Below are 26,848 nucleotides of genomic sequence, written 5' to 3' on the forward strand. Positions count from 1 at the left end.
AGTGCTACTTCAAGTGGGTAACTTTCAGGAAGAGAAATATAAAATGGAGATTTTCTTATACTACAGATCACAGAGAGCTCAACCATTAAATTTAATTCTCTTCTAAATGTTTTAAATATATAAATTATCATCATGTTTTTATTGTTGATAACAATCATCTGGTAAAATGATTCACAGATAGGTGAACGATATCAAAACAGTGTTTATTTGAGGAAAAAGAGGAGAAAGTGGGGTGGATGAAAGAGGAAACTCCCAGACTTACTCAAGGGCCCGAAGACCTGTAGAAGCAAGGGAAGTGGGGAAAGATAACTCCCAGTCCACTCTGAGGGCCTGTAGGAGCAAGGGAAAGGGGAATGGAGACTCCAGGTCACCCACGTGGACCTGTAGGAATCTCCTGCCTGTGTGGCTGCAGGCACTGACTCCACACCTTTCCAAACATACATTTCAGTTAGGGTGAGTTTACCCATCAACACATGAGGCAGATTAATTTGCATACATCAAAAGTCTGGGCAGGCAGTCAGTCCAGCTGCCACGTGTTCTGACAGTAACAGGAAATAACATGAAACATCCATTTTTAGTTTTTTAAAGAAAAAACAATATGTATGTGAGGTAAAAGTAAAGAGAAGCAAATATACAGCAATTCCCTAGAGAAAATTAATGGTTCAAAAGTCAGATGACTGGATCAGGAGTGATGCTGACCTAAGAGGTGAACAAGAAAAGTTCATTACTGTGGTTTTTCTTTCCTCTGAGTGTACTGTTCTATCCCTGGAAAATGCTAAGGAAATGTTTACAGCATAAGGGGGCTTCCCACTTATTGCTGTGATTCTCCACCATTGTAGAGTTGTGGGTTGTTGTTTTTTTTTGTTTGTTTGTTTTGTTTTGTTTTAATAAAGGCCCTTCGGCTGTCCATCATGGCATAATTCAAATAATTCAGTGTTTCTTCCTCAGACTTAGAGCCAAAGTCTGTGAGGCCACTGCAAGGTACCCTGTGGTATGTCAAGTGCTATAAGCTCATCTTCACTTCAGTCATTGGATTCAGAGAGCTGGGGCTTCACAGATTACCTGTCAAGTACTTAAATTGTAAGTAGTGTGTCTAAATCAGATTTCTCTGTGTTCCAGCTTTCTGGACTAGTCCTTTTCCCCTGGTCTCCAAAAGTGTGGAGAAACTATGTATAATGATACACATATGATACAACCTTTCTTAGAAGACTCCCTTCCCAAGTCACTAATATACTGAGGAGAAAATAAAAAGACATTTTGTGATGCCTGGCATAGCAAATGCTCAATAAATAATTGCTAAAATAAAACTGAACTGTCAAGACCAAATATGCAAAGACTGCTTTTTCTCCATGAGCATGTTTCTCTGGATACCCAAAAAGCCTATTGCTGTCTATGTATCATTTTTATTCTGAGTCTTATCTCGTATCAAAACTCTAATATAGATCTGTAAATAAGATATTCAGAAATAACTAGTAACAGCTACCAAAACTGACATGTAAAATCTTAAGCTTTTAGCAAGACATTACATAACTCTTTCACTTAGCTTGGCAGATGGTGGTTATATTTTTATTGGAGGTTAGCAGAGAGGTTGAGAAAGCAAAATCAAGATTCAGACTGACCAAGTTTGTATCACAGCTCCACCACTTACTAAGTACAAGACCATGAGCAAATTATTTAATATCTATTAGCTGCAGTGTCCTCATTTGTAAAGAGGAATAACACGTACCTTAGAAAGATGTTGTAAAAATTAAATTAGGTATTAGGGGAGTATCTAGCACACACAGTAAAGTTCAAAAAGTGATACTTATTGTTATTAATAAAAAATACTTTTATCCCATTATCCTAGTAATTTCGTTCATGCCACCTTCCTTCCAAAACTTAGTCTTTACTTTCTCAGTCTCAATTTGGACTTGTCCCTACAAATGTCAATTCTGCCTCTTTCAACAATAAAAAAACTAATAAAAAACCAAATTATCAAATATTGTGCTTCATTTGATTTGGGACAGGTTGTTTTCTTTTAAACACACAAACAAAAAATAAAATGTTCATGCCAAGAATTTGGCTATCTTTTAGTTATAATAACAACAGCATCTTAGAAACTGGGTGGATGAAAACATTGAAACAAGTAAATATTTCTTCCTTTCTAACTGCCACTTACAGTGATTGAACATTCAGGCCTCATAAAAATTCTTCTAATTTGTGCAGTAGTTTGGCACTTTAAAAGCACTTTCTTATTCAGGATCTCATTTTTAAAACATTAACAACAATCTCTGCGAAATGGAGAAATAAACTATCGCTTATCCTGTCCTAGATAAATAACCTGAGGCCACTGGAGGGCAAGTTTTCATCCAGGGTCACACTGTTAGTGGTTGGTTGAATAGGGACTTATAAATTGAGACTTTCTGTCTCTAAGACTGCTGATTCCCTTTGAAATATTCCAAGCTCCCTCCAAAATACAATGATTTGCCAATAAGAATGACATATATACCAATCCTTTAATTAAATCTTTTTGTAAACATTGAGACAGTAAAACAGGAGGGGACAAATCAACTAATACTGTTAAAGCATCCTAGGACATTTACTGAAAGAGTCATGAGTTCATGCCATAGTTCTTTATGTTTCATTGAGAACTCAGAAAAAGGAATTAATAAGCAGGTCCTTAAGTATTTAAAAAGTGCTTGTTGGAGCACACAAAAAAAAAATCTGAAAGACAAGAGTTTTAAACTACCATATACACTTAGTAATTACTCTCATACCCTCACCCAGAACCGGTAAATATAGCAGGACTTTTTTCTATATCAAAAACTCCATCATGCAAAATACATTAAAACTGTGCCTGAAGGATCAACATACTCCAATTATTAATATTAAGGTCTGACATCATTTTAAATCCAGTAATAACTAAGAAATAAGAATTTACTTGTTTTGGACTGTATTGAAACTGACTTACTGAAGGAAATATCTATTGTATAATGATCTAATCTATTTAAAAACTAGTATTTTATTTACTTTGTTTCATTACTGGCTAAGAATGTCAGGGTAGAATGTATCATCCTCATCCACTCTGAAGAGTCAAAGTGATATCAAAGAAAATACACGAGGTTTGGAGATATACAGTCTAGGTTTATATCCTAGATTTGCTATTTACTAGCTGAAAGCTTTAAAAAGGTTCTACTATACTTCAGTCTCTGTTACATTATCTAGAAAAGGGCAATTACAATGACATTTCACCTGGTAGTTATGAAGATTAAAATAGATAATTTATGTAGGGGCTTATAGTATCTATTTTTATGTTTTCTGATTATCCAGTACTTATTTAACACCCTTACAAAATTTGGGAAATTTCCAGCCTTATGGTCCTTCCTGAAATTGGAAGCCCCAAACCCTAACCTTCTTTACACCTAGAGTACAGGCATGTGACCCAGGCTTCCCTCCCCAGACACATGTTCCTCCTAGATGTCACATCCAGCGTTAGCAGTATGAGCTGGGGCCTGCACCCTGCACCCTGCGACAGTGCCAATATGATCTTCCTGGAACCATTCGGCAATGTGATTTAATAGTAAATTATCGTTATTAGACACTGAGGTTGTTTCTCAATTTAGGGTTATTATAAACAATATTTAACCATATGATTTCACTTATACATGGAATTTAAAGAACAGAATAAATGAACAAACAAAACAGAAACAGACTCATAGATACAGAAAACAAACTGAGGGTTGCCAGTTGGGAGTAGGGTTTGAGGTGCTGGGTGAAAAAGGTGAAAGGTTTAACAAATGCAAATTGTTAGTTACAAAGTCACAGGGATATAAAATACAGCATATGAAATACAGTCAATAAAATTGCAATAACTATATATGATGCCAGGTAGATACTAAAATTATTAGGGGGATCACTCTATAAATTATGTAATTGTCTAACCACTATGATACACACATGAAACTAATATAAAATAACATTAAATGTCAATTAATTGAAAAATAAAATAAATAAAAAAATTAAATTTAAAAACAATACTTAGATAATTATCCTTCTATACACCACGTAATGACAGGATTAATTCTCAGAAATGTGTCATTAGTCAATTTTGTCACTGTGTGAACATCATACAGTGCATTTACACAAACCTACATGTATATAGCCTACTACGTACCTAGGCTATATGGTATAGCCTATTGCTCCTAGGCAACAAGCCTGTACAAAACTGCTACTGTATAAACAACACAAGATTAAATGAAGCATGAGAAAATTATGCAATCAAAAGATATAGTAAACACAAGATATATGAGGCTGCTGCCAGTGTATTACATCATACTGTTTTACAGCAAACTTTTTATAAGTAGAAAAAGTATATGTACATGTTAAACTGATAGTAATTAGTGTAGTAAATACATAACCCATTATAGTTGTTTATTATCATTATCAAGTGTTATGTACTGTATATAATTGTATGTGCTATAATTTTATGTGACTAGCATAACAATAGGTTTGTTTATATCACTATCACCACAAACACATGAGTAATGTGTTACCCACAACATTATGACAATCATAATGTCACTAGGTAATAGGAATTTCTCAGCTCCATTATAATCTCATGGGTCCACAATTATATATATGGTGTGTCATTGACTGAAACACCATTAAGGAGTGCATGACTGTACCCATGTATGAATTGTTGCCTAAATATAAAATCCTATAAGTGGGAATGCTGTGTCGAAGAGTACGAGCATTTTAATATTTTTGATACATATATAGCTAAATTGCCTTATTAAAAATTATATCAGTTGATTCCCCTTCAAGAGTATGTAAGAGTGCTCATTTTCTTATCTGTTACTGAATAAAATCCATTTTTATAAACAATTTGATAAATAAAAATGGGCCTTTTAATTTGCAGTTTTGGTAACTATGAAGTATGCTTAATAATTTAATTCTTAATTAGCTGCAAAACTCACTTGCTAACCATACTTTATACTGTATTACTAGTATTGAGAATTATCCTTATTCTTTAGTCACAGAAGTTCCTATGGATATCATTATATAATAAATCACACACTGCCATGGTTTGGATATTTCTGATTTTTATGCTTGAATACATATGATATGTAACTGCAATGAAAATGTAATTTATTTAGTACTATCTCTTAATGTTCTCTTCCTAAGGATGTATCACTAATGTGCATAAATGTGGTTTCCACAGATATACGAAAGAAGCAGCAGAGATTGGCTAATCAAAAGAAGAACATCAAAAGAGATAACTAAAGTGACACAGAATAATAATAATTACTTAAATGACAATAATCTTTAAATAATTTAGAACCAAATAATATCAAACCAACAAATATTTATTAAAGCTCTCTTATTTTTTCCATTCTTGATTCCTGTATTAATCTGCATTTCGAGCAGGTTACCAACAGGCAACCTTCTCTCAAAAGTATTGTTAGGCTCTTATATGTCTGGAAGTGCTTTCTTCGGACTCCTATTGCTGACTGATATCAATCATATGAAATTATGTAAACTTCTGCTCTGTAGAGAAGCAAGAGGCAAAGTCTCCCTGCCCAGCATTTTCAATCTAGTCACATTCAATGCCGTGATAGCAGTAGTCACCAATTCCATTTCTAGCATAGCAATCAATAAGGAGATATTAAGTTTCTCTCTGAACCCAAATTGCATGTAATAAATTCACCATATCTTCACAAATTTTTAATAGAATATTCTTATTCTAATTTTCAAAATACTATGTATTATCACCATAACACAAAGACTTAAATTTAAATGTAGTATCAGCATATGACAATATCACTTCATTGCATTATAAAATTGACTCTAAATTATAAAATTATAGACAAAAGTTGAGAAAGCAGCATAGTGTAGTGTGGTGTACCAGACAACCTGAGTTAAATTCTGCATTCACCACTTACTGGATGCATGGTGTTGGCATATTTTCTAACACCTCTATGCTTCATTTTTTTTGTGTGTAAAATGAGAATAATAGTAAGTACTTTATAAAGTTGTGAAGAGTACATACATTAATATATGTAAAGCCCAATAGTGCCTGGCACATAATAGGCACCATAAGTTTGTTTGCTATTATTATTACTGTAATAACAGCAAGGTTGCTCATGAAAATTTAGGGGTAAATGATGATTATCAGGAGAAAAATATATTCATAATGAATTATTTTTATTTTATACAATTATCAGTTTGAAAAATGTATAAGCCTCAGCCATCTTCCTCCTTTTGAAACTTCAGCTTTTACTTGTGGAAAGCAAGAAAATGACTAATTCCATAATTTAAGAGATTTTTTTTAAAGAGACCTATAAGATAAGTATTAATTCAACAATTAACCTTAAAACAACTTGTTTCTTGCTTACTCATGACATATCATACAAGTTATCAAAGCAGTCAGACTAGCATGAAAATGCCTCCAGATCTTATAGAGCAAAGAGCCCTTCAAGAACTCCAGAGTCTGAGTAAACTATTAAGAACAGGACAGCAATATTACACTATAATAAACAGCAATTGTCAATAAGAAGAAAAAGTAAAGAGGTGGTATCTAAAGAGACAACTACGTTTTACTTTCTTGCTTGTTTTATATGTTAGATCTTGTCTTTTAACCTTTTCTATAGACTCTGGATGTGTCCATATGCCAACTTCACATATTCAAAACACTGATGTCTGAATAAAAAAGTATTTGTACATGCCTGTGTTTGTGCATTTTACTTTTTAAAAGATTTTATTTTATTTATTTTTTAGAGAGAGGAGAAGGGAGGGAAAAAGAGAGGAAGAGATACATCAGTTGATTGCCTCTCTAACACGCCCCAACTGGGGACCGAACCTGCAACCCACACATGTGACTTGACCAGGAATCAAACCACTGACCTTTCACCTTGTGGGATTGCCACCCAACCAACTGAGCCACCCTGGTCAGGGCTGTTTGTGTGTATTTTGAACAAAATCAGTATTGTTGTTGTTTTACTTCTTAATCCTTTTCTTTAGATCCTTATCTCAATAAAAAGCATTCCTTCGAACAACTCTTGCATGGTCTGCAGAAATATGCAAGCAGTGCCACCTGATGCTTCTACCCATTTTAGAGCAGACAAACCACAGACTGCTGTGATATTTAAATGTCTTTCTAAAGTGAAACAAATACCACACTATCAGGCATTATGGCTCAAGTTCTGAAATCATCCATAACTCTTATGCTCTCTTAACAAATTGTTGGCCAGCAATTATATACAAAAGCTGTGCTGTGTCATTGGCTATTTTTTCATAACTGAATATGAAAATGAGACAATCTAAATAAACTTCAATATACTTTATTTATACATGATGTATTGAAATAAAACTTTGTACTTATCTTCTATATAACTTTTTTTAGTATATTTTATTGATTATGTTTTTACAGTAGTTCCAATTTATTTCTCCGTTGTTCCTCTCTGCCTAGTACCCCCTTCCCTCCAGCAATCCCAGCCCCCTTAGTTAATGTCCATGGGTTGTCCATCTAAGTTATTTGGCTTCACCCTTTCCTATATTTTCTTAACATCCCCCTGTCTATTTTGTACCAACTGATTATACTTCTTAGTCCCTGCACCATTTACCCATTTCTCCCCCTCTCTCCTCCCAGCTGATAAGCCTCCAAATGATCCCCATACCTATGATTCTGTTCCTGTTCTCGTATGCTTAATTGGGTTTTGTTTTTACTTTTCAGATTCAGTTGTTGATAGTTGTGAGTTTGTTGTCACTTTAGTGTTCATAGTTTTGATCTTCTTCTTCTTAAGTAAGTCCCTTTGACATTTCATATCATAATGGCTTGGTGATGATGAACTCCTTTAGCTTTACCTTGTCTGGGAAGCACTTCATCTTCCCTTCCATTTTAAATGATAGCTTTGATTGATAGAGTAATCTTTGTTGTAGATTGCTTTTCATCACATTGAATACTGCTTGCCAGTCCCTTCCTGCCTGCAAAGTGTCCTCTGAGAAATCAACTGGTAGTCCTATAGGCACCCCTTTGTAGGCAACTCTCTGCCTCTCTCTTGCTGCCCCCAGGACCATGTCTTTATCTTTCACCTTTGGCATATCAATCATGATGTGTCCTGGTGTGGTCCCCCCTGGGTCCAGCTCGCCCAGAACCCTCCATGCTTCCCAGAGCTATATGTCCATCTCCTTCACAAAATTTGGGAAGTTTTCCTCATTTTTTTCAATTCTTGCTTCCTCATTCTGAACTGGTTGCCTATTTCTTTCTTCCTTATGTTCCATATCATTGATTTGAAACCTGATTTCCTTCCCTTCACCATTGGTTTTGTGTGGATTTTCCTTTGTTTCACTTAGCATAGCCTTCACTTCTTCTCTTATGCATTTGCCGTATTCAAGCATATCTTTCAAGCCTGTGAGCATCTTTATCACCAGTGTTTTGAATTCTGCATCTGTTAGTTTGTCTTTCTCCTCATTTATTAGGTTGGCTATCTCCTTGTCGCTTAGTTCTCCCACTGGAAACTTGATCTGTTCCCCCTTTTGGGCCACACTTCTCTGTCTCCTCATTCTGACAGGCTCCTGTGTTTGTTTGTCTCTGTGTCCCAGGTAGAGCTGTCACTCATGTTACGTTGTAAGGGGCGGAGTCTCATGGATTCATCAGTACAGGGCGACCTGTTTCATCATGTTGTGGCAATGTATGTGGGGGAGGGGTCCGAGAGGGAACAATACTGCCTGCCCAGCACTCGCCCCTTTTCCAGGCACCTCTCCCACTTCCACACTGGACTGGCACCCCTTTAGCTGCTGCCCAGCCATCGCTCCCAGAATGGGTGGGTCTGCGCACATTCTAGGGCCTTGGGAGCCCTTTAAACAAGCAAGCTCTGCTGAGAGACCAGCAGTTTCTGCCTTCACTCCAATCCCTACTGGTCTGCACAGTCTGAAGCAATGTGGCTTGATTTTCCCTGGTGCTGGGACCGTGAGCTGCGAGGTCCAGTGAGGAGCTGGGAACACTCCCCCATGTGTCCTTCCTGAGTTTTTAAAACGTGTGACTGTGCTTTCTGCCCGCCTGCTGCTGCCTCCGCTGCTGCCGCCACCGCGCCGCATCCTCTCTGCCCCTCCTACCTGTCTGGATGAGTATTTCTTCTTTATATCTTTGTTTGCTGGACTTCCATGCATTTTGATTTTCTAGAACTTCTGGTTGTTTCTAGTTTTGAGGTAGTTCTATTCCTTCTTAGATGTGGAGGGAGATGCAGCATGTCTGTCTACACCTCCATGTTGGCCAGAAGTCTCTATATAACTTTTAATAACTATTTTTTGTATTATAAACTGTATAGCATTCATCTGCGTGCAATGATAGACAATCATTGTTTTCTTTCCAATAACATAAGGTTGGTGCAAAAATAATGTCCAATTTTGAGGTCTATTTAAAAATGTAAAAGCCCATGATTATGAAAATATTTATTCGTTAACATATCCTCCTTTGCTCTTTTGTTTGTCCCATCAATACCAATAAGCAGAGAAATTTCTTCATTTTACTAGTGGTAACTTCTGTCCATAGAAAAGTTTTAGCAGATGTTTTATAAAGTTTTTCCATTTGGCAGTGGTATAAATTGGTTTGAGAAGCAATTAAATTTTTAAAAATCATTATAAAAAAGTAAATCCATCACTTCACTGATACTCCGTGGATCACTAAGTTCAACAGTTACACCAGAAATATTTGTAAAATTCTCCAAAGTTGGCATAATGTCATTTTCTGTCCACTCTTCTTCAAAATCACTTTCACTATCAGATTCTATCACATTTCTTTTTTGCTGTTTTGGTGGTCTAATATCAGATTCAAAACTACCTTCCAACAGTTTATCATCTTCCACATAACTACTATATACTTCAAAGTCACTCACACAATCATAAAAAGCATCTGCATATAATTCATTGAAAAATTCTTCACTGTTGTTATGCGCCATATTTGAAATTTCTGCAATACTGGAATTGTGATAAAACCTGGAATATCTAGAAAAATAATTTTTTATAATAAAGTAAACATGACTGAACATGATTAAGAAAACATTTACAAAATCCTATATTACTCTCAGTTTTAAGAATTGTATAAGTTAATGCAAGTGCAAACAAGTTAACTCGTTATCAGTCAACAACGTTTAGGCTTGAAAACATAAGTTTTTTTGTGACTGGTCAACAATGTGTTAAGAGGTAAGTAACCACAAGCAAAACTTCCCTGAAGTTTCCCTTCAGCTCTGCTTATAGGATTTTTAATCTTTCTTTTTTTTTTAATGTGTTTTATTGATTATAGTGTTACATTTGTTCCAATTTCCCTTCCCTCTGCTCCCCTCCACCCAGTGGCCCCCCTCCCTCCCCTCGTCCCCCCCTTTTAGTCCATGTCCATTGGTTGTACATATAGTTCTTCTCAACCTCTCTCTGTCTATTCCATTCCCTCCTACGATGTTTCTTAATTCCTATACCATCTCCCTCCCTTTCCCCCTTCCCCTTCCCTGCTGACCTCCCCCCCAATATGCTCCCCATACCTATAGTTCTTTTTCCACTCTCGTTGCCTATTTAGTTTGCCTTTGCTTCAATTCCCTAGCTTCTATTGTTGTTTCTTGTGATGCAGTTTTCATTTTAGTGTTCATAGTTTTGATCCTCCTTCTTCTAAACCAGTCCCTTTAACATCTCATATAACAGTGGTTGTCTTTCTCCTGTCAATGGCTTTTATCTTGGCAACTATCCATGTTTATAGCATGTTGTCTATAAAAATTATTTTAAATATAACAAGCTCCATTTTAAAAAATACAAAAATTGATTTAATTCGACATACTAGTGTCATCAGTTACTCCTTAGCCTTTTCTTTCTTTCCATATATTTACTTTTTATTGAATTTGTTAACGTGACAGAGTTCTTTCACTGCCAAACCAAGCCTGAGAATTCAAAGAAAAAAATGGTACAATGGACAGCCTAGCCACCCACCTTGCAGTATGTTAAAACTTGATTCAAGTACATTTTGATAATTTCATAATCTTTTAAAAAGTCATAACAAGAGTTGGTTTTAAATCTTCTGCAGGTCTTCAGATTTCTAGTACAGTATGCTATGAACTAAGTTCCACATACTCATCTCAGTTTATTCCTCAATAATATAACCCTCAACAAAATTTTGCTGGAAAAAATGCATACTTTTCAGGAAAAATTTGTGGCTCAAGGTCCAGACTGTCTCATTAGATGGAAACAAACTTTTCAGTAATCTTGTGTATCTCCCTGAAGTCCCTTTTAAGGACTAAAAAGTACTTGATAGTTTAAGCTATAATTATTAAAAACAGAAATGCTACCTCATATCTTTTCCCCTGACTTTCCAAATGAACAACATAAAGACACACCAGAAAGTTGACAATAGAGCTACCCTGGTACAATCACTGCATCTGTAGAATTTCCAATGCCTTAAAAACTTGGGTACTAGTATCTGAAATTGTCAAAGATTATGCAAGATCCATGAAACCTAAGTGGGTTTTAGGTTGAGGTTCTGCTCACATTGCTTTGAATTCCTAAAAATGGGTTAGTGAATACCTTGGTATGAACAAAAACTGTACCCTTCCTACTACAATTAACCTTACAGTTTAGACCTGATTTGAGGTTTTAACAGCATCTGAAGTAGAGCTCCCTGTATCCACTGTCCTTTACATCAAAGGCTATTTGGTTCTGCTCTAGGGATTGGCAATTTCATGAGACATTTCACAAATTCTAACGCACATTTCAGGTCACTTAACCAAGTAATATGCTCTGTCAAAGAACTTCTTCCAAGTTAAAGCAAAAATAGGCCCTAATGTGGAACACAGAAAAAGCACTACCCAAGTAAAAAATCACTAAAAGAAACAAGATTATTACCTCCTTTGCCCCCTTCCCACTTGGTAGATCCAAGTTTCATAGATTTTGTGGTTGTCTCAGAATGCAGCTCAAAGTTCAAATTATAAATCACAGAGTACCTGAACACATCAGTTCCTTTGAGAGCGGCATGTTCCAGAAAGTAATACAGCCACAGCCCACTGCAGTGTGGGGCACAGGACAGGTTAATTAAGGTCACTTAAATCTTCATCTTTTACAGTAGATCAGAACTCAGATGGCTGACTTTCTGCAGGATTTCTGATAGGAATCCAGTAGAACTGGTTGCAAGTTTCACATAGACAAAATAGCTGTAACCTTCTTATTCAGAAGCTGTGACCCATATGAAGCCCACAATGAGTGCAACAAATCTGAGGTAGTCAACCTTTCAAAGGCTCAGTATCTAAACATAAAAAGATTTTCAAATGACCCCTGGATGCAGATTGTAGGAGTTGTTGTTGTTGTTTGTTGTTGTTTGTTTTGTTTTTTGTATTTGCAGAGTAATTATTATGAAAGAAGACTGCTGAATCTAGTTCACACGTGTATAACAATGAAAATCCTTTAAATGCAATGTACCTAAAGAGCAGTTATGACACTTGAAACTTTCATAATGCAATAGGGCAGTCATTTACATCAAGGGATCTGCATCAGTTGCTATAAATTCAGCATAGATCAGCTGATGAATAACTGTTTGGTGTGGTTAGTTGTGGTCTAGTTACTTTAGAAGGGTTAGCAAAGACCATTCCTTAATTGTGTTGTGTGTCACTGCTTTTCAGATTTTCATGTGCAGCATACTGATTGTCTAGCTAAAGTTTAAGGACCTGGTATTTTGCAACCTTATCCCTAACTCTAGTTTTGTGTCTTATTACTTCAAAGTTTGTCTCTGTTTCCTTATCCTTTACCCCTAAGGGAGAATAAATGTAAACAGTAAATGTTTCTTGAGGTTGCTTTTAAAAAATTCTTCCTTGAGTTAAAAAATAAAAGCCATGGAGGAGGTTGAAAAGATGGCTGTGGAGTAGATAGTGGTGTTGTCTGCTTGCTCCCATCGTGGAAGGGCTTGGAGTGCTAACACGGAGAGGAGTGAGTGAGTAAGGATTTCAGACAGCGCGAACAGGGAAGGAAGTGTGGGAGCGTTACGAAAGAGGGCAGAAAGCTCGGCCACGCTCTCCAGTCTGAGTCGCCAGGCTGAGTCACTGGGCCCCCCAGCCGGGCTCCTCTGCCTCATCGCACCTGAAAGGGGCAGCTGTTGACCAGCTCATTAGCTGGGATCTGCTTGGAGGCTTCCCCCTGCCAAGGGCGCACCGACCAGCAAAGTCCCAGAGGGAGTCAGCAAAAAGGTTTAGCTGAAACAGCCGGAGGCATGGGAAGACAGTGAAAGACCCCGACTGTAAGAAACTGTATGAACTGAGTCTAGGTGGGGACTCCCTTGGCTGGCACCCCTGGGCTGACAGCTCCACGCTCTCATGCCAGAGCCCCACCAAACAAAGGAGCAGACCTGAGCCACAGAGAGGGGCCCATATGGGAAAGCTGCGACAGAACTGCAGACTCAGTAGGGACCCCAGGCGCGCAGGCGTATGGGCAGAGACGTGAGCTGGTGCTGCAGCTTGGGAACAAAAACAGGACTTGAGGCTGAGCAGAGATTACTGGCATGCACATGCTGGCCCACCAGCAGAACAGTGTTGCTAGATAAGCCTGAGGAGGGCTGAGGGTGCCGCAGGACAAAGGGGAGGGGACTCAACAAGGTGTGGCTCTCAGCAGAGCAGCAGCAGGCCCATGAATGAGAGACTAGCAACCCCAGAGTCAAGCTGGATCTCCTCACAGCCAGCCAGCCAGAAAAGATTTGAAACCCATGGAATTTTGAACAGGGGTGGATCCAGAAAAAGAAGACTGCGCCCAAAGGTTGAACTAAGTAAAAACTTTTTTATTTTTTCCCTTTTTTTCTTCCCTTTTTTTTCCTTTTTTCTTTTAAACTATTTCTTTAATCTGTTTCCTACCTTCTCTTTCTCCTATCCTTCTTTAATTTTTCTTTGTCTGTTTTGTTTATCCTCCCTCTCACACTAACATATAGCATATAACAGCTATATAAACCTAATACCCACTTTCTGATTTCATTCTGTATTCTTCCCTCTCTTTTTAAACATACAATGTGAATATTACTTACTGTCTCACATAGCTTTGACCCTGCTTGCTACTAGTATTATTCTATCATCTTTCCTCTAAAAAATCATCTTTCTTTCATTTAAAACAATTCTTATCTGTTTCTCCTATAGTGTAATAGTCTTAACCTCTCTACATTTATATTAATACTGGCTCATTTGCTGCTGACAGTGGGATCATGGGTGGGGGATATTTGTGAGGGTGTGTGTTTCTTGCCTGGGTTGTGTGTTTATGTTTTAACAGCATCTCCACAAAAGAACTCAAGACAAGGTGGGCAGAGTGACTCTCAGTCAACTAGCCAGAGGGAAGGATCCACCAAAGAGTAACTGAAATACAACCAGACAGGTTAAACAAATGATGTAAAGGGCATCCCAAGAGTGTCAGGCTCAGGAGATCAGAGACTGCACCACTGAATCCCTCAGGTCTCCTATAAAGAATCTCATGCCATGAAGGCGGGAAATCAAAGCAGACAAATCTAATGAACAAAAACAAACAAGAAGAATCCAATATGGGGAGACACAGAAACAACCTCCCAATGAAAGGAGAAGAGGAATCCCCAAAAAGATAGATGGAATAGACATAAGCCAACTATCAGACATGAAATTCAAAATAATGGTGATAAGAAAGTTCAATGAACTTGACAATCTCAAAGAAAACTATGACAAACTCCAGGGAAATTACAAGGAACTCCAAGAAAACTACAAAGAATTGCTACAAGGAACTTATGGAGAACTACACCAGCATAAAAAAGGACATAGAAACTACTAATAAGAACAAGGGAGAAATTAAGAATACAATTTCTGAACTGAAGAACACAGTAGAATCAATCAAAAGCAGACTAAACGAAGCAGAGGATCAGATCAGTGAGTTAGAGGACAATGTAGAAAAAAAAATCCCAGACAATAAAACAAAATGAAAAAAGATTGAAAAAGATTTTAAAAAAATGAAGAGGGTTTAAGAGAACTGCAGGACAACTTGAGACTAAACAACATTAGAATCATAGGAATACAAGAAGAAGAGGAGGAGCAAGGGATAGAAAACCTGATAGAAAAAGTAATGACAGGAAATTTTCCTAACCTGATGAAAGAAAAAGTCATGCAAGTCCAGGAAGCACAGAGAGTTCCAAAGAAGATGAACCCAAAAAGGCCCACTCCAAGGCACATCATAATTAAAATGGCAACATTCAAAGACAAAGTGAGAATCCTAAAAGCCGCAAGAAAAAAACAGCAAATAACATACAAGGGAGCTCTGATAAGGCTATCAACTGATTTCTCAACAGAAACACTATGAGCCAGAAGGGAACAGCAAAAAATATTTTAAGCAATGAAAAACGAAGGCCTATAGCTAAGACTACTCTACCCAGCAAGGCTCTCATTCAAAATGGAAGGTGAAATAAAGAGTATCTCAGACAAAGGAAGACTAAAGGAATATATCTCCACAAAATCAGCATTGCAAGAGATGCTAAAGGGAATGCTTTAAGAAAGAGAAGAAAAAAAGAGAGGGGGAGGAACACAGGTACAAAGGGAAATGCATAAATACTTGTCCATAATAACCTTAAATGTAAATGGATTAAATGATCCAATTAAAAGACATAGGGTAGCGGAATGGATACAAAAACATGACCCACATATATGCTGTCTACAAGAAACACACCTCAAAACAAAAGATTTACACAGACTGAAAGTGGAGGGATGGAAAAATTATTCCAAGAAAATGAACATGATAAAAAAGCTGGGGTAGCCACACTTATATCAGACAAAATAGATTTCACAGCAAAGGCCATAGAAAGAGACAAAGAAGGATATTTCGTAATACTTAAGGCAACAGTAAATCAAGAAGATGTAACCCTGGTAAACATATATACACCCAAAGTAGGAGCACCCAAATATATAAGGAAAATACTAGAAGACTATAAGAACGATATCGACAGCAACACACTCATAGTAGGGGACTTTAACACCCCATTATCACCAATAGACAGATCTTCGAAGCAAAGAAACACCAAGGATATTGAGGCATTGAACAACATACTAAACCAAATGGACTTAACTGATATATATAGAACTTTCCACTCCAAAGAAGCAAAATATACATTCTTTTCAAATGCACATGGGACATTTTCAAAGATAGACCACACGATAGGACACAAAACAAGCCTCAACAAATTCAAGAAAACAGAAATTATATCAAGCATCTTTTCTGACCACAATGACTTGAAACTAGAAATCAACCTCAAGGAAAAAAATCAAAGACATCCAATCTCATAGAGAATGAATAACATGATATTAAATAATGAATGGGTTAACAATGACATCAAGGAAGAAATCAAGAAGTTTCTGGAAACTAATGATAATGAACACACAACAGCCCAAAACCTATGGGACACACACAAAAAAATTCCTGAGAGGAAAGTTTATAGCAATACAGGCCTACCTGAAAAGGATGGGAGAATCTCAAATAAAAAATCTAACCCTACAGCTACAAGAACTAGAACAACAACAAACAAAGCCCAGAGCGAATAGAAGGAAGGAAATCATCAAGATCAGAGCAGAATTAAATTACATAGAGACTAAACAAACAATTCAAAAGATAAACAAAAGTAGGAGCTGGTTCTTTGAAAAAATAAACAAAATCAACAAGCCTTTAGCCTGGCTCATCAAGAAAAAAAGAGAGGACCCAAATAAACAAAATCAGAAATGAAAGAGGAGAAATCACGACTGATATCACAGAAATACAAAGGATTCTAAGAAATTACTACAAACAACTGTATGGCAAGAAATTTGACAACCTAAATAAAATGGACAAATTTCTAGAAACATATAACCTTCCAAAACTGAATCAAGAAGTAGAAAGCCTGAACAGACCAATAACAAAGAGTGAAATTGAAACAGTAATCAAAAATCTCCCGGCACACAGATGCCCTGGACTGGATGGCTTCATGGAGAATTTTACGGAACATTTAGGGAAGAACAAGCCAGTTAAAAAATGGGCAAAGGACTTGAACAAACACTTCTCCAGAGCACATAGAAGGTCCACAGGCATATGAAAGAATGTTCAACATTCCTAGCCATCAGAGAGATGTAAATAAAAACCACAATGTGATACCACTTAAAACCAGTCAGAATGGTCATCATCAATAAATCAATAAACAACAAGTGCTGGCGAGGATGTGAAGAAACGGGAACCCTACTGCACTGTTGGTGGGAATGCAGACTGGTGCAGCCACTATGGAAAACAGTATGGAATTACCTCAAAAAACTAAAAATGTAACTGCCTTTTGAACAAGTGATTCCACTGCTAGGATTCTACTCGAAGAATCCTGAAACCCCAATTTAAAAGAACTTACACACCCCTATGTTCATAGCAGCGCTATTTATGATAGCTAAGTGCTGGAAACAGCCTAAGTGCCCATCTGTAGATGAATGGATTAAAACACTGTGGTACATTTACACAATGGAATACTATGCAGCAGAAAGAAAGAAGGAACTCCTGCTATTTGCGACAACATGGATGGAACTAAAGAGAATTATGCTTAGTGAAACAAGCCAGGTAATGAAAGAAAAATATCATATGATATCACCTAATACGGGAGACTAATGAACAACACAAACAAATGAACAAAATTGAACACGACAGAATAACAGGGGGGAGGGAGAGAAGGGGGATATGTAAGGGGAGGGTCTAGTCAAAGAACATGTATAAATGACTCATGGACATGGACAACGGGGTCGGATATGACTGTGGGAGAAAGGGTGGGCTGGGTGGGGGGAGCCATGGGGGAAAATGGGACAACTGTAATTGAAAAACAATAATTAAAAAATTAACTAATTTATTTAAAAAATAAAATAAAGTAAAAGTCATTCATTAGAGGAATTTTAAGGGAGAGACAGGAATGAAATATAAAATCCTTATTTTTAAGGCTTCAATTAAACAAAAAACATAGAATACTGTAATTGAAGCTCTATGGTCTCATTTTCTGTGGTTGCAAGTCTACTGTAGTATTCAGTACTATTATCTGCAAACCTATTTTGGGACCAACTTGGACAACTGGAAAGTTAAAAAACTGTCTATTAACATGGTGATTCTTTCTAAGACTCACTTTTATTGTTGGCAAATAATAGACACTACATCTTTCTTTATGCATAAGTGAGGGCAACAATTTTCTCACTCAAGTAAAGTTGTACTCGTTATTCAATTACTTCTCTTAACTTTTACTTCATGGGAGTAGATCAGATAAAGAAGGGTGAGTGTGGTGAATCACTGCCCCTTATTTTGTAGAACAGGGCAGAGAGGCAAGTTCAAGTGGAGGTTTAAATTCAAGCCAGCTGTGGTCTCAAATAGGTAAAAAGAGTGGGATTTACTTTAAGAGTCACCCCCCCCCAAAAAAAATATTTCTGTCTGACATCATTTACAAGTCTTCCCATTTTATTTAATTTTAAAAATTCATAGCCCTCACAAAATGTGGATGTGTCATATGTGGTCATTTAACTCCAGGTAGCATTCATTTTAAGTACCTGTTTTGACTTTCTAAATGCTTGGCAGTGGACTGCAGGAATGGGAACTATATCACTGTATATTTCTGGTGATCCTTGTGTTGTTTCCCTTGTGGTTAACCTGGCTCCAGGAGACCTATAACACTCCTAGTCATTGCCAGTTCTGGGGTTTCTGTAACAATCACTGGAGCAGAAGGTGCCTGTATCTGAGCTGTTTCATTCCAGGGACCTGAAGATTTTTCCAAACAACCACTATCATCCCCAGCCTCCCCCCAGTTATCACCTGGATCTTCGACTTTTTCACTATCTTCTTCCTTTTCATTTATTTGTATTGCCTGAACCCTAAGACTGCTGTCATCTATCTCTTTTTGCTCAAAATCTTTCCACTCATCTTTATCCTTCGTCACAACCTTGGTGGAGACCCCAAGGCTGGCGGACCCCTCGCACACGTGATCTCGCCATCACGCGGCCACGCCCCAGGCCCGCAGCGCTCCCTGCCCTGTTGTTTCGCTCCTTCTTCTTGTCCGTCTAGGATAAGTTGTCTAGACTCCTCCTTCTTAGCCATTGTTCCGCCTTCTCAACACCGATGGACTGGGCAGGCAGTGTGCGCAGGCTCTCCACTCAGGCTACCGGGCTTGGTGATGCCTCGGCCCCACAGGGTCGCTGAGGCATGTGCCACTCCTTGGTCTTCAATTAAATGAACTTCATATGAAGACTTTCCGTGGATTAAGAAAAAAAGGCTTAGCCGTTTAATTCAATTGTTTTTATTTTTTCCTTCATGCTTTAGGCTCCAAATATCTACCAACCTATCAATACTATGGGAGGAGCTTAAGGCAGTATTTTAAGCACACTCACATTCAACCCATCAGAAAAGAGTGAAATATCCCCCAAATGCATTCATAATTGGTGCATCCTCCACACAGTCTTGTTCTTTAATGCCTTCTCCTAAAATAACTGAAGCCCAGTGAGAGATGTACTATTTCTTCACCTTCCACTTTCTTCATTTAAGCAGGCTTATTTGGCCCTAGACTCACCAATACAGCAAAAACAATTAATTACCTAAAAACAAGATTAGATTGTGTCCTCTGATATTGTCTTCATCTGTCATAAAAGAAAATTGAAAATCCAACATAGTGGCTATCAATTTCTAAATTGTGCTGATAAAGAGCAGGCTTTGAAATTCAGTAAATGTTCTTGTAAGCAGAGCTGTCTATGTAATTTGTGAGGCCTAGCATGAAATGATAGCACAAAATCCCTGGTTCAAAATACTGGGGAAAAGTGCTGTTCAAATAACCAAAACATAAAGCTTCTCCCTTTTTTCCATGACTTTTTATGGTGTGTGGTTTTTGTTGTTGTTGTTGTTATTTAATGTCCTCCTAAGAAAAATTAAAAATTTACATTATTAGCATGACTTTTACTATTCAGTTTTTTTTTTTTTTTTTATTTACTTATTTTTAGAGAAAGGGGAAGGGAGGGAGAAAGAGAGGGAGAGAAACATCAATGTGTGGTTGCCTCTCATGCACCCCCGAATGGGGCTTTGGCCGGCAACCTAGGTAGGTGCCCTGACTGGAAATCAAACTCGTGACCCTTTGGTTCGCAGGCCAGGACTCAATCCACTGAGCCACACCAGCCAGGTATATTGCAGTAAGTTTTAAATACAAGAGCGTTTAAGTGGTATGCAGAATCACCAATATTACACAATTCCTATTTCATAGCTTATATATGCATATGTATTTCATTCTTACCAAAAGAGTTGAAACACTGCATAAAACAAAACTATAAACTAAACTATTGTACTTAATTTCTTGGTACAAACATATTTCTACCAACCCTGTCTACCTTCGGATTACTAATAAATTTGGGAAGACTGGGAAAAAAAGGAACTATCCTTCACTTTTTATATTATCATTTCTAGCATAATTAATTGGTTAACAGAGGGCCAACAGAGGTTTCCATATTCATTTGTGTTTCTAGGAATACTATTGCCTTCTTTCCACATTCAAAGCAAAGTCCATTTTTATTTAATTTTGTGAGATCATTATTTTTCTATTTTTAAATATATTTAATTGATTATGCTATTAAAGTTGTCCCAATTTTTCCCCAATTATCCCCCATTCCCTCCAGCAATACCCTGCTTAGTTCATGATCATGGTTCATTCCCATAAGTTCTTTGACCTCTCATTTCCAAAATTATTATTAACAACCCCTTGTCAATTTTGTACCTGCAAAGTATGCTTCTTAATCTCTGCACTTTTACCCCATTCTCCCCATCCCCCTCCCAGCTGAGAAGCCTCCAAGTGATCTCCATATCTATGGTTCTGTTCCTGTTCTGGTTGTTTGCTTGGTTTGTTTTTTTAGACTCAGTTGTTGAGTGAATTTGTTGTCACTTTACTGTTTATAGTTTTGATCTTCTTTTCTTAAATAAGTCCCTTTAACATTTTATATAATAAGGACTTGGTGATGATGAACTCCTTTAGCTTTACCTTGACTGGGAAGCACTTTACCTGCCCTTTCATTCTAAATGATAGCTTTGTTGGGTAGAGTAATCTTGGTTGTCAGCCCTTGCTGTTCATCACTTTGAATACCTCTTGCCAGTCCCTTCTTGCCTGCAAAGTTTCTTTTGAAAAATCAGCTAACTGGCATATGGAAACTCCTTTGTATGCAACTCTCTTCTTTTCTCTTGCTGCTTTTCAGATTCTCTCTTTATCTTTAACCTTTGACATTTTAATTATGATGTGTCTTGGTGTGGTCCTCTTTAGGTCTAGCTTGTTGAGGACTCTCTGTGCTTCCTGAACTTGTATGTCTATTTCCTTTGCCAAATTAGGGAAGTTTTCCTTCATTATTTCTTCAAAGAAGTTTTCAATGTCTTACTCTTTCTTTTCTACTAGCATCCCTGTGATTTGGATGTTAGTATGTTTGGAGATGTCCCAGAGGCTTCTTATCCTATCCTTGTTTTTTGTGTGTGTGAATGTTTGTTTGTTTTTGTTTTTGGTTCTTTATTCTTCTAATAGTTCTGATTGAATGCTTTTTTCTTCCTTATGTTCCAAATTATTATTTGATACTCACTTTCGTCCCCTCCATTGTTGGTTCCCTGTAGATTTTTCTTGATCACCTATGGTGCTGCCCCACACAATTTATAGGTATGCTCTTCTACAATGGGCCACACTACTAAGGCAATGAGTCAAAGCAGCTCTACCTAACACATGGAAACAAACACAGAAAGGCTGCCAAATTGAGGAGACAAAAAATAATGGCCCAACTGAAAGAACAGAACAAAACTCCAGAAAAAGAATTAAACAAAATGGAGAGTTCAAAACACTGATTATTAGGATGCTCAAAGAACTCATTGAGTACAGCAACAGCATAAAAAAGACCCAGGTAGAAATGAAAATTATATTAAGTCAAAGCAAATTCTGACTCAGAAAGAAGTGTAGCCCATCAGTGCTATCAACACCCAAGCTTAGTCACAGACATAACACTTACCTTGTACTTGTTTGAATCTTGCTGTACTCCCATATGTTATGCATTCACTGGAATTCTGTGCTCATGGAACACTGTGAGCATTTTATGTGAATGAATTGGCAAGAAAAGATAGATACACACATTAACTATGCCTCATCTGCTCATACACATGCTCCATTGTCTCACTGGAATTCACATATATAACACAAGCTCAAAGATCAAATTATTAATAATTTCAAAAGAGTGATAGTAAGGTATTAAACCAAAGAGCCCCTGTGAGCACAGAGCCATGTAAAACTGCACAGGTCATAAAACAAACCCTGCTTGTGAGCTTGAGTAGAACAGAAAAGCAATATTTTTTAATAAGAAGGAGGAACAGGCACTATGTTTACTGAGAATTTACTATATGCTGAGAATTAGGTTAAATCCTTCATATACACTACCTCATTTAATCATCAAATAAAACTTTGGGGTAGGTATTTTAATCCCCATTTATAAAGGTGGAAATTTGGGACTTTAGAGTCTAAATAATATGTTCAATATCTCCTCTCTAAAAGATGGTAGAACATCCCACCAAGATGGAGGTGTAGGTAGGCACCCTTTGCCTCTTTCTACAATTATAAGAAGGATTACATATATCTCAAAACAAAAAACAACCAGAACTGCCAGAAAACTGAACTACATGGAAGTCCAATAAACAATAAAGAGGCAAATACTCATCTAGATAGGTAAGAGGGGCAGCGCTGGGGCAGAGAGGATGTTGTGTGGTGGCTGTGACTGTGGCAGCCATGGCAGCAAGACAGTGGCTGTGGCTGGCCAGCAGAAAGCACAGTCACCCATTATAAAAGCTGGGAGGGCAATCCCAGTCCCATGCAGACCATATCACACAGCTCATGGTTCCAGTGCCAGGAAAATAAAGCCACATTGCTTTTGGCTGTGAAAATCAATAGGGGCTGGGACAGTGGAATAAACTGCCTGTCTCTCATAAGAGTCAGTTTAGAGGCCCCCTGGTCCTAGAATGTCCACATACCCACCCACTTTGGGAACCATCACCACGGCAATAGCTAGAGGGTGCCAGTTGCATACAGGAAGATGGTGAAGTAATGGGAAAAGGAGTGCAGAGCAAGCAGCATTGTTTCCTCTCTGATCTCTCTGCCACATACAGCACCACAAGGCAGTGAAAGAGGTTGCTATGCACTGGTGAATACCTAAGGCTCCACCCCTTACAACATAACAGGTACAACAGCTCTACTTAAGACACAGAGGCAAACAAACACAGGAGGCTGTCAAGATGAGAAGACAGAAAATTATGGCCCAAAAGAGGGAGCAGATCATGGTTCCAGATCAACCTAACAAATCATATTTCAAAACACTGGTGATAACAATGCTCACAGACTTGACAGACATGCTTGAGTACAACAAATGAATGAGGGAAGAAGTGAAGGCTGTACTAAGTGAAATGAAGAAAAATTCACATGAAACCAATGATGAAGAGAAGGAAGCCAGGGTTCAAATCAATGATTTCGAACATAAAGAAGAAATAAACAGTCAACCAGTACAGAATGAAGAAATAATAATTGAAGAAAAAAAAAAAAACGAGGAGAGGCTTAGCAACTTCTGGGACAACTTTAAATGTGCCAATGTCTGAATCACAGGGGTGCTAGAAGTAGAGGAGGAAGAGCAAGAAATTGAAAACTTTTTTGAAGAAATAATGAAGGAAAACTTCCCTAATTTGGCAAAGGAAATAGACATACAAGTTCAGGAAGCACAGAGAGTCCTCAACAAGCTAGACCTAAAGAGGACCACACCAAGACACATCATAATTAAAATGTCAAAGGTTAAAGATAAAGAGAGAATCTGAAAAGCAGCAAGAGAAAAGAAGAGAGTTGCATACAAAGGAGTTTCCATATGCCAGTTAGCTGATTTTTCAAAAGAAACTTTGCAGGCAAGAAGGGACTGGCAAGAGGTATTCAAAGTGATGAACAGCAAGGGCTGACAACCAAGATTACTCTACCCAACAAAGCTATCATTTAGAATGAAAGGGCAGGTAAAGTGCTTCCCAGTCAAGGTAAAACTAAAGGAGTTCATCATCACCAAGTCCTTATTATATAAAATGTTAAAGGGACTTATTTAAGAAAAGAAGATCAAAACTATAAACAGTAAAGTGACAACAAATTCACTCAACAACTGAGTCTAAAAAAACAAACCAAGCAAACAACCAGAACAGGAACAGAACCAAAGACATGGAGATCATATGAAGGGTTGTCAGTGGGGAGCTTGAAGGGGGAGAATGGGGGTAAATGTGGAGGGATTAAGAAGCATACTTTGTAGGTACAAAATAAACAGGGGGACATTAAGAACACTATACAAAATGGAGAAGCCAAAGAACTTATGTGCATAACCCATGGACATGAACTAGGGGAGGTTTGGAAGGGGGGGCGGTTGCTGGAGCAAAGGGAGGTACCAGGCAGAGGAGGGAAAGGGGGAAAATATGGACAACTGTAATAGTATAATCAATAAAACATACTTTTAAAAATAAAGGTGGTAGAATAGAGATTTTAACTCAAGTTTGACTGATCTCAAAGCTCATTACATGTCACTACCTCAAGAGCATTTAGTTCAGATTTTAAATTACAAAGTATTTAAAAAGTGTTCCTTTTGTATATAGCACATATAATAAATATATGTTAATAAACCAACTATAAATTAATAAGATAGCATGATTCACATGTTATTTTTAAAAATGTCATTTAGGTTTCTAGTTTAATATGATAGATTAAGAGCACGCATTTACCTCCTCTACCTCCAAAGGCTTTATTAAAATGATAATAATGTTGGTTTTTGTTATTTTTTTTTTTTTAAGATATAACTGCCAACTACAAAGGGCAGAGAATGGAAGATATTGGTGAATAAGCAATTCCAAAAATCAAAAGAAACAATTCACAAAGAAAAACATGCAGAATAAATCCATTTATAAAGTTAAAAACAGGTAAAACTAATCAGCATTTAAAAGCAAAGGAATGATTAACACAGCTTTCAGTGCAGGAGCTAGCTAGATAAGAGAACACAGAGGCTTCTATACTGCTGGTTACTTTCTTACCCAGGGTTGACAGATACAAAGGAATTTATTTTGTTATACATTTATATACACAATAATTAACTTCTTTAAAAGATACTGTATTCATAAAATAACTCCAACCCAGTACATAAGGCTGTATCTGATAATAAGAACATTTTTTTAGAAATAAAATTTGATTGCCAAAAAGAAATTCAATAGAAAAGTTAGAAAATAAATTAAAAGAAATCTCCTAGATTGCAATACAAGGAGACTAAAACATGGGAGAAAAGACAAGAGAATCAAAGGATTATTCTAAGACATTTTACATCCAAAGAAGTCCAGAAAGAGAGAAAAAGAAGAAAAAAAATGTCATAGAGGTGACAATAGATAATTTCCTTGAAATGGATCCAGTCTTTAAGCCGAAAGAACTCATTCTGTATCCAAGACTTCAATACATTTTGGCAAAATATCATACCTCTGAGGATAAAGAAATGATTCAAAAGCTATGAAGGATAAAAGACAGCTTATCTGCAAGGGAGTGAAAATCAGAGATATTAGCCTTTGCAGGAGAACATAGGGTTTGGAAAAGGAATGAAGCAAGCCCTCAGAATTCCTGGAGAAAATTATTTTTATCTCAGATTTCCATAGCCAACCTAGTAACCACTCATGAGAAAATAATTGAAGGCATTTTCAAATATGTATGGACTTTGAAATTTACCTTAAATGCACCCTTTCTTAGGAATGAACATGCATTTTAAGAAAATAGGGAAGTATTTCATCGAAACATAAAAGAAGGTGGTCTAGGGCCCCCCAGAAATGGTGATTCCCAACTCAAGAGAGCAGTGAAGGGAAATTCCAGGATGATAGCCATATGGCTGTCCTAGAGAGAGCCCTAACAAAGACTGGAGCCAGGAAACAGAGAATTGGGGTAGAAAGACTCAGGACAAAGATGAGAATTAATAGAACAGATAATATGCCTGAGAGTTTGAAAAAACTTGAGGATAAAATGAAGGCATTGGTAAAGTGTAAAAAGAAGAATATACTTGAATTTAACACAAATAATATTTTCCATTGAGTTGCACAATGGTAATAACTTGTATCCCACAGACAAGAAATGTCTCTGGCAGGTCACTTTGCTCTACAGTGACCAACAGGCATGTGAGTCTGTGTCAATTCTGGCCCTCTAGGAACCAGTGCTCAAGGCAGTGAGAAGTGCAAGAGGACACTTCTGGTCAAGATAGTAATGTAGGCAGACATGAATCACTGCTTCACACAACCACATCAAAATTACAACTAAGATATAGAACAACCATGACTCAGAACAATCAGAAACCAAGTTGAATGGAAGTCTGACACTACAGAGTTAAAGAAATCACATTCATCTAGACTGGTAGGAGGGGCATAGACACGGAATGGACTGGTCTCTTGCCCATGTGTGGTGGATAAAAACTCAGGAAGGAGATCTCAGGTGCAAGAAGTCCCAGGCCCACACCAGGACCCCAAGCTCAGTGTTTCAGTGCCAGGAATATAAATTCCCACAACTTCTGGCTGCAAAAACCAGCTGGGATTGAGTTAGTGGAAGAAACTGCTGGAGCCCCAAGCAGTTCCTTTTACAGAATCCACACAAGGACTCACCTCCTCAGACTCCCCTCTGAGCTCCAGCACTGGGATAGCAGCTAGAAAGGTACTAGTGTCATCCAAGGAGGAAATGAAGTGTTTGACATAAAGGTGAGCAGAGGACATTGTCCCTTTTCTAAACCCTCCCTCCACAGAGCCCTCAAGCTGATGCCATATCTGAGACTCCACCAACCTGGCAAACACTGTT

At 37.4% G+C, this 26,848-nt stretch overlaps 1 pseudogene; it reads right to left on the bottom strand.

The window, feature by feature from the left end:
* Positions 1-12,599: 12,599 nt before the first annotated feature.
* Positions 12,600-26,766, bottom strand: LOC150007355 (protein CDV3 pseudogene; annotated as a pseudogene).
* Between the last annotated feature and the right edge of the window lie 82 nt (positions 26,767-26,848).

This window comes from Furipterus horrens, unplaced genomic scaffold (assembly GCF_987537825.1).
Source record: "Furipterus horrens unplaced genomic scaffold, mFurHor1.1.pri manual_scaffold_6, whole genome shotgun sequence".
Classification (NCBI taxonomy): Eukaryota; Metazoa; Chordata; class Mammalia; order Chiroptera; family Furipteridae; genus Furipterus; species Furipterus horrens.